The sequence below is a fragment of the Atractosteus spatula genome, chromosome 4, assembly GCF_055471065.1.
Source record: "Atractosteus spatula isolate fAtrSpa1 chromosome 4, fAtrSpa1.hap1, whole genome shotgun sequence".
NCBI lineage: Eukaryota > Metazoa > Chordata > Actinopteri > Semionotiformes > Lepisosteidae > Atractosteus > Atractosteus spatula.
In genome coordinates, this window is record NC_142709.1 from 36,556,169 (window position 1) to 36,570,517 (window position 14,349).

The window sequence follows — 14,349 nt, forward strand, 5'->3', positions numbered from 1 at the left end:
CCCAGCGCTCAAGCAAGCAGCACTGCACCATTAAAGCATGGACTACTAGACTTAAGAACATTCTCTACCCTCCTGCATCCTTAACAGCTAAGCGCAATGTCTCAAAACTCAATGCGCTTCTACACTACGCATTTTTGCAAGGTCTACCATGTTTTTTTTCACTACCACATATTTATTGTTCTGGTTGTTATTATTTATTATGTTTGTAATGTACTGTTTACATTGTGTAGTGTTTTCTATTGTACTGTGTCTTCTGCTGTCAGCTTCCCTTTTTTACACTGTGGCTGTTGGTTTTCAGTCCAGGTGAATTCTAAATTATTTTTCCACATAATATAGTATTTTTCAATTTAAAAAAATGCTTACGAGTACTGTAACGTCAATTAAAAAACTACTACAGTAGATTAACCTCCACATGGCATTAAACAGATATGTGTAAATGAGCAAATCTGATTCAGGGTTTCGTTCATTTGTGTTCTATGAATGTGCAGCTGTCTTATTGTTTATTTGTTTACAAACACTGAAATGCATTCACTGAATCCTGGAAGGGCAGATAACACAAAACAGTATTTCATTTCACAGTATATGCACTGCGTTATCTATCAAACTCGCATTAAAATGGCGATATTGCTGCAGCGAACAGAACGTATAATCTAATCGCTATATTATAGATTCTTTAAATTATTGCGACCCATAGAAATTTGAATTTCTATTAGTTGGACACATTAATACTGCAACTATTGGTACACTAAATGCAATCACATTTTAGGCAACTCTGTATGTTCACAATAAAAGCATCTTCACATAAATTCCGCGCACGCTACGACACCTCACTAGAAGTTAACTTCCTACTGTCATTTATTTTGTAAACATGATAGAAATGTAAAATAACAGCAGTAACGAACGCTACGAACTTCAGATACAAACCACAAAAAAACATTAACGAAGAATAAACCTTTCTGTGATTTTCTGTATTTATCTTAAAACCTACCATAAAACTGCAGCAGAGACAAATCAATCGCTTCCGGTATCTTTCGATTGACTTAGCGGAAGTATCACTAAAAGAGAGTTATGGGAAAGGTAGTTTGAAACTTTCAAAATACGTTGAGTCCAAATCTGTAGTAGCGTGAAACTAGTGACGCGACAGGACGAGAATGACCCGGAAGTGTTTGCAAGCGACCGAAATTCAATCACAGTTTGAGATCTTCGGCCACTACGGTGGCTTTGAAGAGTATAGCAACATTAAGCGAAGCAACAAGCCGCAAAAACACCTGCTTTGTTATTTCTTCCCGGTTACTTGTAATTCCTTGAACATTCTGCTATATTTTTAAGGGCATTTTTTAATTGTACATCACCTCCACTGGTCCTCAAGTTTGACTAATCTTATTATAATTATTATAATCTTTTTAAAATTAATTTTGCAGGACGTTTATTCTACAGTATTTCTGTAAATTGGCATTCCTATATTTTGTTTCTTATAAATATGTTTTTTTTTTCCATTCAATGAAAAGCTTTTTGAGGTGCAAGCTTTTTAAGGGAGCTGTATCAAATATCTGTTTATTGTAATTAAAAACAGATAATTTTTTACATTTTAATACAATCAAGATTTTTAACAATAACTGGGGACAAAAACATATTTTAAGCATCATCATAGTGGTTAAACATACAATATTGACACACTAAGCCAATAGCAAATCACCCTTCTTCATTCAGTTTTAAGTCTTGACTAATAGTGTTGGTCTGTGTAGATCACCTCTAGCCAAACTGTGGTGTAGATCTAGATGGAGAAAGGTCTCATTCCCAACCAAACTTAAATTTATGCCTCTCCAAAAGTGGGTGGAATCTATTGCACAGACCTAGCTAATAGAAAATCACATTTTTTTGACAGATAAGTGTCTTTGCCAATGTTGCTGGGGTTTATAGAACACTTCTTGTTCCCCGGCTAGAACTGGACAATGCTAGACAGGGAAAAGTCGCACTTCTGACCAAACAGAAATTTGTGCCTCTCCAAATGTAGCTGAAATCTATCATACAGACCCACAGCTAATAGAAAATCACCATGGTTTTGTCAGATAAGTGTCTTTGCCAGTGTTGCTTCGGTTTATAGACCATTTCCTCGCAACTGTTAACTGTAAATGTGTCCAGTCACTTTTGAGAAAGTTCACAGAATACATGACTCAGTTGTTTAAGATATTTATGTAAAGTACTGTATTACCTTCCAGTTTGTCAGAGCCCATTGATTTTTTGAGTGTTTGTGAAAACACGTGACCCATTTGTTCAGACTTCATAGCAGAGGCACTAATTAGATGGATATAAATGGGTTCAGCTGGTTCACTACTTTCCAACCAGGTAAAAAAAACAACAACAAAAAAAGTTAATTTATTGTATTTGGTGGGGTGTGCGCTCAAGCAAGCTATTACAGTTTTTTACAGTTGCTAACAAGTGTTTTTCAATACCGAGTTCCCTTTTTCAAAACTCTTCACACGGTTAACACAACAGCCCTCTACGTGGACCAAACCATGAATGATTTTTTCATTGCTTAGACACAAAATGCATTCGGTGAACATAGTTTTCAAAATTCTTCAATTCACTTCTCACTCAAGCTCCACTACCAGCAAAACGGTATATTTTAACAGCCCAATTTGCACATGCTTGCATACTCTGTCTCAAACTGATAACACTAAATTTCAGAACCTAACATATACAGTAAAATCCAAGGGGATAGCAATTTGCTAGGTCGCAAATATATTTGAACACATTCAAAGTCCACAGCAAAGTTTTTGATAAAGGTTACTGAGACAAACTGCTGATTGAAGTTATGTATACTAAATGTAGACTAAATTCCCATTTCCTACCCAGGTGCAATTCCATGACCATCTTATAAAAAGAGGAAATCTTTGGAATGATTTTGCTCAACATGGACCCAGCAAGAAATGCAAGAGGGGGTGAAAGACAAATGGCGGGACGATGGAGAGGAAGAGGGAGAGGAGTTTGAATGCGTGGTGGCATTCGCCACAGAGGAAGACCATGAGCTATTATGCCTGATAAGAGCTACCATAACAGACCATGTCATAAAGCATGGTTTGTCATTCAGAGAGGCTGGTCTAAGAGGTCAGCCAAATCTCAACCATTCAACTGTCACATCTATAGTAAGAACTTTCAGACAAACCAGCAGGTAATTTATCCATTTTACAAAGGCTTAAATTGAAATGCATACAGTAAATATTAGCCTCTAGAACCACAGTGAATGTGTAATTGAATTTGTCACAATTGCAACTTAAAAACTCAGAATTCTGACTTTATATCTCACAATTCTGACTTTATATCTCACAATTCCAGCTTTATATCCCAGAATTCCAACTTTATATCTCAGAATTGCGACTTTATATCTCAGAATTGCGCCTTAAAAACTCATAATTACGACTTAAAAACTCAGAATTGTGAATTTATATCTCAGAATTGCGACAAAATCTCGCAATTGCGAGACTTTGTATCTCAGAATTCCGACTTTATATCTCGCAATTGCAACTGTATATCTTGCAATTGCGACTTTATATCTCAGAATTGAGACTTTATATCTCACAGTTGCGACTTTTTATCTCACATTTGCGACTTCGAAATAACCCAGATTTCATTGTCTGTCCTTTTGTTATTGTAACGGTTTGTAACGTTTCCGTTTCAGGAGTCTGTCTCAGAAGTTAAAATAAGTTTTTATTTCATGCGCATGGGAGTGAAACACAGAGACGCTCGGTATATTTTTCTCAAATTATCCTAGAACAGTCCTTAAATATTCTTCTGTTATCTATTTAGCTTTCCTGCGCTCACATGATTTCCAGTGTTCCAAAACCATGCACATTCTCCTACCTCCCTATTTGCTGGAGATAACTTTTTTTTAAATACAATTGGCCACTTTCGTTCATAGCACGCATTCCTATACAATGGTATAGAATTAAATAGTAGCTCTTGTGTTCACTCAAGTATTAGTGCACGCTGTAGAGTAGTACGTAAGCTGCGTATTTGACACATACTAATTTGATTAAAATAGAAAAAAATAAAATCCATCCCAATTTTTTAGTGCACACAACAAAGTTCCAGGGTCATCTGGCGTACCGCCTGGGGGCGCTCCGCGTACCACTTAGTTTGTACCATAGTTTGAGAACTACAGATCTACTGTAATGCCACCTGTCTTTAGTGTTTTACAGGTCATTCTGCTATGATGGACAAAGTATTCTTGTTGGAAGAAAAAAAGGTGCTTGTGTTTCAATAGGATTATTTTATTTTGAGACAAGTTTGCAGTATTTTGATAGCTTTAGTGCATTTTGGGCATGAAATGAACAGTTGTGCCAAGCTTTGTGTTGGTGTAATTTGTGAAAAGATTGGAAAAAGTGAACTTGATATTGAAAAACACTTGTTAGTAATTGTAAAATATTGTAATATCCATTTAATTCACTTAAGTAGCCATAGTTACTTAAGAGTGCATGAATATTGATTATTTTAATGAAACTGATGAGGAATATTACTAATGTAATATCCCTGTTTTTATGTATTTTTCTGCAGTTATAACAAGTCTTTGGCAGAGACTGAATATTTTTTGACAGGTAAAAAAACAACTTCATTGCCTGGCTGAGATACCCAATTTGCAACAGGGTGTGTCAGTGCAACAATAGTAAATTTAATAAGTTTAAAATAGAAATGACAGTCTATGTGATGTTCCTTTCATGGGGTAATGAATTTCAAGTATAGACTCCATGAATGGAAAAAAAAGGAGCCTTCACAATAACTTGGATAAAATTGTGTAAACCCCAAGATTAGGAAATGGGAATAAAAACTTTACAAACATCCTTTATAAATCTGTGATCATGGTGAAATAAATCATCAATAAGTAGAAGGCTTCCAGCCAGTACCTGGATCACACTGTTCCTCTAAACTAAACGTATGGGTTGTAAGGGTTTTGTGAATTTACTGGGACAATTTAGGTGATTTGTTATGGCTATTAGAAAATCAATCAATCGGCGAGACACATGGATTCAATACACGAGATGCATTTCTTAATACATAAATTGCGCATATAAAACATTTAACAGTCTGCCTGGATACAGATGGCAGATCTTATTGTGAAGGTTATCAAAGTGCAAGGTATATAATCACGAAGAGATGCAAAACACAAAGAGATACAAAGAATATGCTTCAGTAAACCAATCGGCTATACTACTGTTACTCAGGCTCATTAATATAAATTCTACATTAGCTACTCAAAAGTAAATACATTACTTCTATGAATTGAATTGATATTAACTTGTGTTGAGATAATAATTAAATTATTTAGATGCAATGTAGAACATTGGGTTTACTTATCCAGATATGGATTCGTATTTCCTGGCACGGGCACCAAAGACCAGCTAGTGGCTCTGTTCAATCGCTGCGGCGTTCAATAGGCTTCATCCGGCTGACTAGTAGAAAGTCTCTATGAACGGAGGGTGACCGCGGTTCTGAGTAAGTCACTCTTTACGAGGAAGAAACTTGGTTTGCTTCTGGTGTAGTGCTATTGCTAATAAAAACGTATTCAGGTTGTCAACAAGAGTCCAAACATATACTCCGGTGATCAAGCGAAGCATACACGTTGGCGCTGGCTAGCGATTTATGTACGGGCATTCCCTGGGCTGACACTTTGCTGAAACACGGTTGCAGTCCCTATACAGACAACACTGGCCGTCATGTGATGGGTGATGATTGGTCGAAAGTTTAGCAGGCATTTCGGACCCACGTGGGGTTACCACGCCCTTCAGGTTCCTGATTGGTGGGTCAAGGCGAGAGATGAGTAACAATAAGTAACAATGACCTCTGACATCTAGGACTGCAGATGTTCCCAAGAATCTCACAGACAGATAGGTGCCAGGAATGGCCATTGATCATGATAGCCAATCATGGCTGGGTGCATCCCCATTTGGGAGCTGTTCCTGAGAGAAAACTTTTAATCAGAACTGCAAATGCAGAACTGCATTTTGTGGCTGCACCACAAAAATGAGAAAGAGAGATGGCCGCATTTAGGAAAACACAGCAACATTTAATTCTGACTTATTAATAAGCATTGCCGCTATAGGGTAAAGAGGAAATTGGTGAGGAATGACACAGTGAGGCCTGTGGTGGCCTTAAAAGAGATACAATGGCTGAGATGGAAGAAAATATTCATCCATGTGATATCCAAATATCTAGTATTAGAAGAAAAACTGCTTCAGACCTAAAACTGAAATAAAAAATCTTAGCCTCTCAGTAGGACAGTTGTTACGGTCACCATCCTCTCCTCCAAAGGGCGCTCCAACCTCCTCATGTTAGTGCTTTTAATAATTACCTGCATTATTTCCTGGTGTGCCTTTTTTTTGTTTTCCTATTTAAATTTACTCCTTCCTGCCTCTGGGGCTCAGCTTTGGTATATGGTAGCTCGATAGTCCGCCTAGTATCCGGTCGCCCCACGTCCGTGGCCTGTGGGCATAGGCCTGTTTACGCTCCCTGACCCACTGAGCCCAGGGCTTGGAACGGAGCCCCGTATTTCCTGAATTCTCGTCTCGTCTTGTCTGTGTTTCTGTTCGTCTGTATCTCCTGATGGGTCTCCCGACAATGGACTAATGGACTGCTTGCTGACTTCCCTTTGAGCTTCTTTGGATATGTTTGCATACGGATTTTCTCCACACGTCTGCATGAACTTCCCTACTTCACTGTGACCACCAATAATGATCACAGTGATCCTGTGTCTTTCCTGAACCCCATCTATGGTTCTTTTTCTGGAATCGCCGCCTCGCATAGGGTCTTAAACATCACCATTTACCAGTGTTTACTGGCAGCCATCTCACTCTGCAACTCACAACTGGCACCCAACTGAAGCTAAGCGGGTGTGAGCCTGATCAGTACCTGGATGAGAGACCTCCTGGGAAAAACTAAGGTTGCTGCTGGAAGAGGTGTTAGTGGGGACAGCAGGGGGATGGGGACACTATACTGTAAACAGGTGCCATCCTTTGGATGAGACGTAAAACTGAGGTCCTGACTCTGTGGTCATTGAAAATCCCAGGGCATTTCTCGAAGAGTAGTGGTGTAACCCTGGCGTCCTGGCAGAATTTCCCATTGGCCCTTACCAGTCATGGCCTCCTAATAATCCCCATCTATGAATTGGCTTCATTACTCTGCTCTCCTCCCCACTGATAGCTGATGTGTGGTGAGTATTCTGGCGCACTATGGCTGCTGTCGCATCATCCAGGTGGATGCTGCACATTGGTGGTGGTGGAGGGGAGTCCCCATTACCTGTAAAGCACTTTGAGTGGAGTGTCCAGAAAAGTGCTATATAAGTGTAAGCAATTATTATTATTATCACCCTCCACGGGAGACCAATCCGGCTTCCGTGACAACAGTGATCCAAAACACAAGGCCAAATATTGGGTTCATGGGGCTGAATACAACACATCAACATTTTTGTAAACATTTTTCTCTTTAGTTTTTGCTGACATGTTATGTAACAGATCTTACCCTTAGAAGTCTTCAGTTGGAATTCAGGTTTAATTCAGGTTTTGAATAAAATACCATGTTTCAATTTCACACTTTTCTGGACTCACCACTCTTAACAGGTAATGGGGACCCCCCTCCACCCCCACCAAGGATTTTTAATGACCAGTAGGAGTCAAGACCATGGTTTTGCATCTCAATTGAAGGATGGAGCTTTTTTAAAAATAGTGACCCTGTCACTATACTGGGGCATTAGGACCCACACAGACTGCAAGGTGAGTGCCCCCTACTGGCCCCACTAACACCACTTCCAGCGGCAACCTTAGTTTTTCCCTAGGAGGTCTCCCATCCATGTACTCATCAGGCTCACACCTGCTTAGCTTCAAGTGGTTGCCAGATGTGAGTTACAGGGTGATATGGCTGCTGGCCATATGTCTTTTTAGCTGACTAAAATGTCCCAGTCAAGACAGAACCAGGACCTTTGAAAGAAGGAAGTTTTGGAGACAGACTGCGGCAGTTGGACCAGGAGAGGACTCAGACGTCAAGGACTGGGAGCAGTGGAGGAAGATGCCAGCATCATCTTTCTCCCCCTTCAACCGAAAACTGGACTTAGAGAGCTACACTGAGGACAGATCTGTGGGACCAAATAAGCTTAAAACGTTGGATATTTGTTGAGTAATGGGGGTCCAATGGGGTGCTTGTGGCAAGTCTAGAATGTGTGTCTTTTAGAATTGATTTTTTTATAATGTTTTATAATGTGTTGAGTGAACAGTGTGAAATGTTGTTAATCATTAGAAAATAAATGGGCACTTTAGCCTTACTAGTGTCTGTTGCTTGCCTGAGAATGCATTGATGGTCCTGGGAGATGAAAAGAACCCATTGCAGATAAAAAAGGGTCCTGGCACCCAGGTGGCATAGTCGTAAAAACAAACCCAAAAAATATTTTAGGGGTCACCTTACTGTGACTATAACACCCAATTTTTCTGTTTATTTAAAACAGATTTCTGTACATGAGGTCCAGCATGATTCAGTCCTGGTCCTGGGGACTCCTATAACTCTTGTTTTATGTTACAACCAATCTTTGTTACATAATTCAACCCTTAATAAACCAAATATAATTGTTTTCAACACTTTAACCATTCTTGGCTCTTACATTTTGGATTTTGCTTTTAAACTATTGTGTTTAATAAGAAACTTAAAATATTCAATATTCAAATTGAAAAAAATGTAAGTTTCAAGTTTATTGTCATATGTTCCTGAGTACAATGAAATTCTTATTTGCATGTTTCCTCACATAAAAAATGACACAACAATTCACATGACAAATTAAATAAAAAATAGTTGGAGACAAGAACATAATTCATGTGTGCCATCAATATAGTGGAAAGCAGCAGTGTAAAATACAAGTAGCAGTGGTATTTATAGACTTATGGTTAGCAGCAATATACTGTAATCTTCAGCAGCATTCAAATAGAAAAAACCAAGTAGTGAAAGTTTTGTGAGTTCAGTGCAAAAGTGCAAAAGCAGTGAGGTGTAAAGTGGGGGTAAAAGCATTAGGAGGTGTTCAGAAGTCTGATGTCTATGAGAAAGAATCTTGTTTTGAACCCAGAGGTTCTGGCTTTTATACTCCTAAATCTTTTGCCAGATGGAAGAAAAAAGAAAAGTGAATTATGTTATCTATGCAGTGCATAGATTGTAGATCTTACTTGTGGGGACTTCTGTACCAGTAATGGCCTGGGCTGTCTCCACCACCTTATGTAGTTTTATTTGCTCATGAGCTGAGCAATTACCGTACGAAACATTAATGCATCTGGTAAGAATTATTTTTTTTGTACATCTGCAGAAATTTGTTTGTGGAGACATACCTAGAAGGAAGTAGAGGCGCTGGTGTGCTTTTGTGATTACTTAGTTTATATAATTAGTGCTATTATGTAAAGAATTCAGTTGGAACAAAACACAACAAATGTGTGGAACTCCAGGACTTGGATGGTGAGCCCCTGAATTAGCAGTTTGTAAGTGTTCTGCATATCACAAAGGTGTATACTGTAATTTACATATTCTGTTGCTAATTCCATCAGTGGTAGTGTGTCTTGGAGAAACAGCCGTCACTTAGTGGTATGGAGTCTTGTGAATAACCAAGAGAGAGCAATGAAGTACAGTCTGTGTTATGCATGGCTCACCAACATATTGTTAATTAGAATTTTCTGGATAGTATAATTTGGATTTACAGTACAAGGTAATATAAGTAAGATATATTTTTCTGCCTTTCCAGCAACATGAATCTTCTTAATCCTCCACATAATATAACAACAAGTTGAATATGTGTAGTAAAACATTTTGCAGACATCTCCATTCCACCTCTGTGGCTTCTGAATAGTTTTATTAAATAACCACTTGACTAAACCATCAGAGAGGCAAGCAACTATACCTAGAAAACGAAACCAATCAGAGGTTCATCTGAGACTAAAAAGTGGCATCAACACATCCATTCTTAGGAATGAAAAGTAAAAATAAATTTTTTAAAACTCTATTTTATACACTAAAGTTCAGTTAAAATATGTTTGTGTTCTATCCTCTCCACCAGTCTCACCATCAGAGTTTACCAGCTATGCACATAGTACTACAAGATGGAGATGCAAGGCTTACACACAGCTTAAAAAAGTGCTGAGAAGTTTCTTTGTATGTCTTTCTCTAACTTCCAAGAACTATACCATGCTAAACAGTTCTAAAGAGCAAAGTGATGCATTCAGGACTGGTAAAGGAACAAGCTAGCCGATGATTGGTGCCTGATAGCATGTTAAGACAGTGGGACCAGTGAGTTGTCCATTGATACTCATGCCCACTTGTGTGAAAATATATTCTAATCTTTTGAAGGAAGGCAGACCACCCCAGTCAGCAAAATGGAGTATTCTAATCCCTGATTTTGTGCTCTTAGTGAGGTCCTCCTGCATTTCTCAGTGGGCCATCTCCTTCCACTCTGAAATGTAAATGGGTCTGATTTGTCATTAGTAATGGAACTCTTATGAAAACTGACTCCACCATCTTCTTTGTTTATATCAGAGCCTTCTATGTAATAGAGTAAGAAGGCCACAGACTGTGTGGAGACAAGGGTGAACCTACGAACTCATGTGGCAGCTCCATCTCATGCTGGATTAGGGACTTCTATAGGTTCAGGTCAGTGAGCACATTGTGGAGCATGAAATTAATACTAGTTCTAAGTAATACTTCAGGGCTGATACATGATCAGTCCTCTTTGGATAGCTGGGAAGTCACTTAGTCTTTAAGTCCATAATGCTGTATTTAGAGGATAAGACTATCCTGCCATGTTTGAGATAAGGCTCTAGTGTGGCCAGTATGTTCATCAAAGCTGGTTAAACCTCTCTGTGGTTCCATTTTCCCGATGTACGGTAAGGAGAAGTGTGCATTTTGAATTCCAAATGATCTTGCACAGCTCTCACACTGTACTCTCAAAGCTGCAACTTTGGTCTGCATGGGTCCAAACAGGAAAACCAAACCAAGGCCTGTGGTGGGAGTCTTCTGAAGACAACATCATTTCACACCATTCTTTAATTTCACAGTGTATCAGAGTCGAGCAGAGTCTTTCACAGTTAAGAACTGCACAGAGACTTTATTCAACAAAAACATTCTGCTCTCACAATGCCTGCTTGCCTGCTTGCCTGCTTTAAACTAACCCAGTACCAACCTCCACCGTGAGTCACCTCATATCCTAACCCAGTCTTTATTAACCCCATGTAAAATTAACCACTATAAAATTAGCCACTATCCTAATTACTGCTGGCCTGCCACAATTGACCTGACTTCTCCTGGGAATGTTCAACACCCTAGATGCTTTTACTGATATCTTGTCAACCAATTGAGCTGATCACATTTGGAGTTTCATTGCAAAAGGAGTCAATACTTATCAAATTAAGTCATTATAATGTTTATTTTTAATTTCCATACAATAACTTTTGTTCCTCTCTATCATTATAGAATAATGTGTGTAGATCAGTTACAAAAACTCCCATATTAATATTTTTATTTAAGTTTGCAACATAATAATTGTGAAAAAATGCAAGGGAAGTGAATATTTTCTAAAGTATAAAGGGTACTATACATATGCATCCATAATGTTGTTCTGGGTCACACTTTTAGCTTTTTACTGTGGAAGCAAAAAACCTAATGTATTCTTGTGACATTCAAGTAAATAAAGTCAGAATTCCCAGATGCTGATTATTTATACATTTTAAAATTTTACAGTGACTCAAATATTGGAACAGTTTTTGTTCAAAGTCAAAAAGCTCTAACAGTTCGAAATTGTCTAAATTCCGACACCCACTGACTCATCACTTACACCTTCGGATTCACCCACTAGGTGGAGACATTTGTTCAATTTAAAATGTGGCCATACAATAATAGGACATAGAACATATTACTAGAAAAAAAACTAGAGCATGTTTTTTGGGGGGGTTAAGAACTATTGAAAAAGGAAAAAAAATGCTTCTTGCTGTGATATGAATTTGTGATCTGCTATTAATTTAAATGATAGCATTCACCAGAACAATTTTCCTATAAATGCTACAATTCTCTATGGAAATAGACTATAAGACTATAAGGCTTGACACATTTTTCTAGAAGGCCTAAATGTATTTTTTTTCTACAGAGAATATTTTGTTTCTTGAAAGTAAATTAATATATTGAAATTATGTAAGATAAATAATATTACAAATGGGGGATTACGAAAATGTAACTTGTAAATGCTTTTTCCAGATTATACCCGAGCATCTAGTATAATTATAGGCACATTTGAGGGTGATCCAGCTAAATGCCAGTGTTTTATGACCCAGTGTTGGATGACTTTTCATCTCCGACCTGATTGCTTCCCTAGTGACAGGGAACAAATTGCCTTTATGGTTTCAAACCTTTCTGGACAAGCTCTGGATTGGGCTAGTACCCTCCTCGTCTGAAATCTCCCCGAGACCGCCGATATCAATCTTTTTCAGACTGCCATGCAGTCTGTTTTTGGACAGTTTCACACTCATCATTTCACCTCTTCACGACTTACCACGCTGTCTCAGGGATCCTGTCCATTCCAGGATTATGCCTCTGAGTTCCAATCTTTGGCTTCCCTAGTGCCCTGGAACCAGGAAGCCTTCCTCCATCAGTTCCGTCTTGGGCTCTCCATCGAACTCAAGGATCACTTCTCCATTTTTTCCTGAAATAACCGTCTTTTAAATGCAGTTAAGAACAGCACACTATAAGAATCTATAGTTCTATGCAATAATTTTACTCATTCAACATTCTAGAGAATGTGGTTCCAAGTAGAATCACCATCTACTGCACTTTATATCTGAGATGTGAATGTACAATAAGTAAAAAAACCTTCCAAACCATATTACAAAGGATTGATTCTCTAAGATTCTTGAAGAAATTTTAATCTGTTCATCCATGTGTGCTTGCTTGAGGCTACTAGTTACTTAGCCAAGAAGGTGATGCTAATGTTTTTATATCTGGATGTCATGCCCTGTATGTATCATGGTCATACACATCATGATGATATTCTTATCTAATCCTAAATGATAATGAATTAGCAAAGCTGGGTCAATTTTTAAGCTCCATTGTATTCGCCTACATGTTCATGCAGTTTACAAAATGTAGAACAAGTATAGCGAAATCAAGTATGTTTCGGAAACATTTCTACTTCCTTGAAAGTGATCAAATTCACTGGTGAATCTCAATCATCTGCTTTTGAGTAATTGAAATGACAATACTTTAACTTTAGGGCTACAGCATTGTATACTGTATGTAAAACAAACAAACTTTTCTTTAAAAAGTCACTTCTCTTTTGACCTGCAAGAGGATCATGGGGTTTGGAGGTGTGCTTGATTGCTGATGCCACCAGAGTCAAGGAAACAATTTCTCTTAATCTCTATCTAATCCGCAGGACAATCGGTGGAGTATGGAATCCTGAACAAATGCAGTAGAGCATTTGATTAATTATGCAAAGGTGAATAGATCAAATGTGTAATTTTTAAGCTCCCAAATTGGGCAGCTGTTGCAATGTATGTATCACTCATATTTTGATAGATCAAGGAATGGAAACTGATTAACAACACTGGCATTAAGTGTGTTCCTACACATTTAATTTAAAGTTTCAAGACTTAAAATAAGGACTCACATCCCTTCTGTATCACTGAGAAATAAGCATATAGTCTTGTAAACAATAGCATATACATTCCACACAGGTTTTATATAATTTAGCAGAATACTAACACTTGGCTTGTGGTTTTATTATGATGCATGTTTTACAATCTCTGTGTGAAGTCAGGCTGCAAAGTTAAGCCTGAGTGGCATGCTCTAAACCTCTGGATTTAGAGAAGATAAACGGTGGTTTTAAAGATTTAAAAAGTCATTGATATTAAACTCAGACAACCAGTCAAATCTGACAGAAAATACTGTAGATCCTCTTAGCATCTGGCAAATGTTCTGCTAATCCATTAATACCTTTTAAAAAATAACCTGAATAATAAATGGACAAAATAATGATTCAATTAGCATCAGAATCAGAATTAAAAACTTTTATTCACCAAGTACAAGATACAGTATACAAGGAATTTCTCTTGGTGCAGGTGTCGACATAAATTCCAATAAGATAAAAGTAACAAAAAAGACATCTACAGATAAAAACAAAATCCAGGGATATGTACAATTTAAAGGTATATACATTTAACTTATAAAATGTACAGTGAATACTACATATATTTACAGAAAATATTGGTAAAATATGTGCCATTAAATGAAAATGTACAACTGATCACAGAGAACGGATGAGAGAAGTGTCCTTGTTTATAAGAGTTATGG

General features: G+C 37.8%; 1 protein-coding gene across 2 annotated transcripts in view; it reads right to left on the minus strand.

The window, feature by feature from the left end:
* Positions 1–1,052, minus strand: part of ino80e (INO80 complex subunit E) — a 42,731-nt gene extending 41,679 nt beyond the window's left edge. For both annotated transcript variants that reach the window (XM_088912966.1, XM_088912964.1), the window contains exon 1: positions 989–1,052. The gene's annotated coding sequence lies outside the window, so the exon portion shown is untranslated. The remainder of the gene's footprint in view (positions 1–988) is intronic.
* Positions 1,053–14,349: the final 13,297 nt, after the last annotated feature.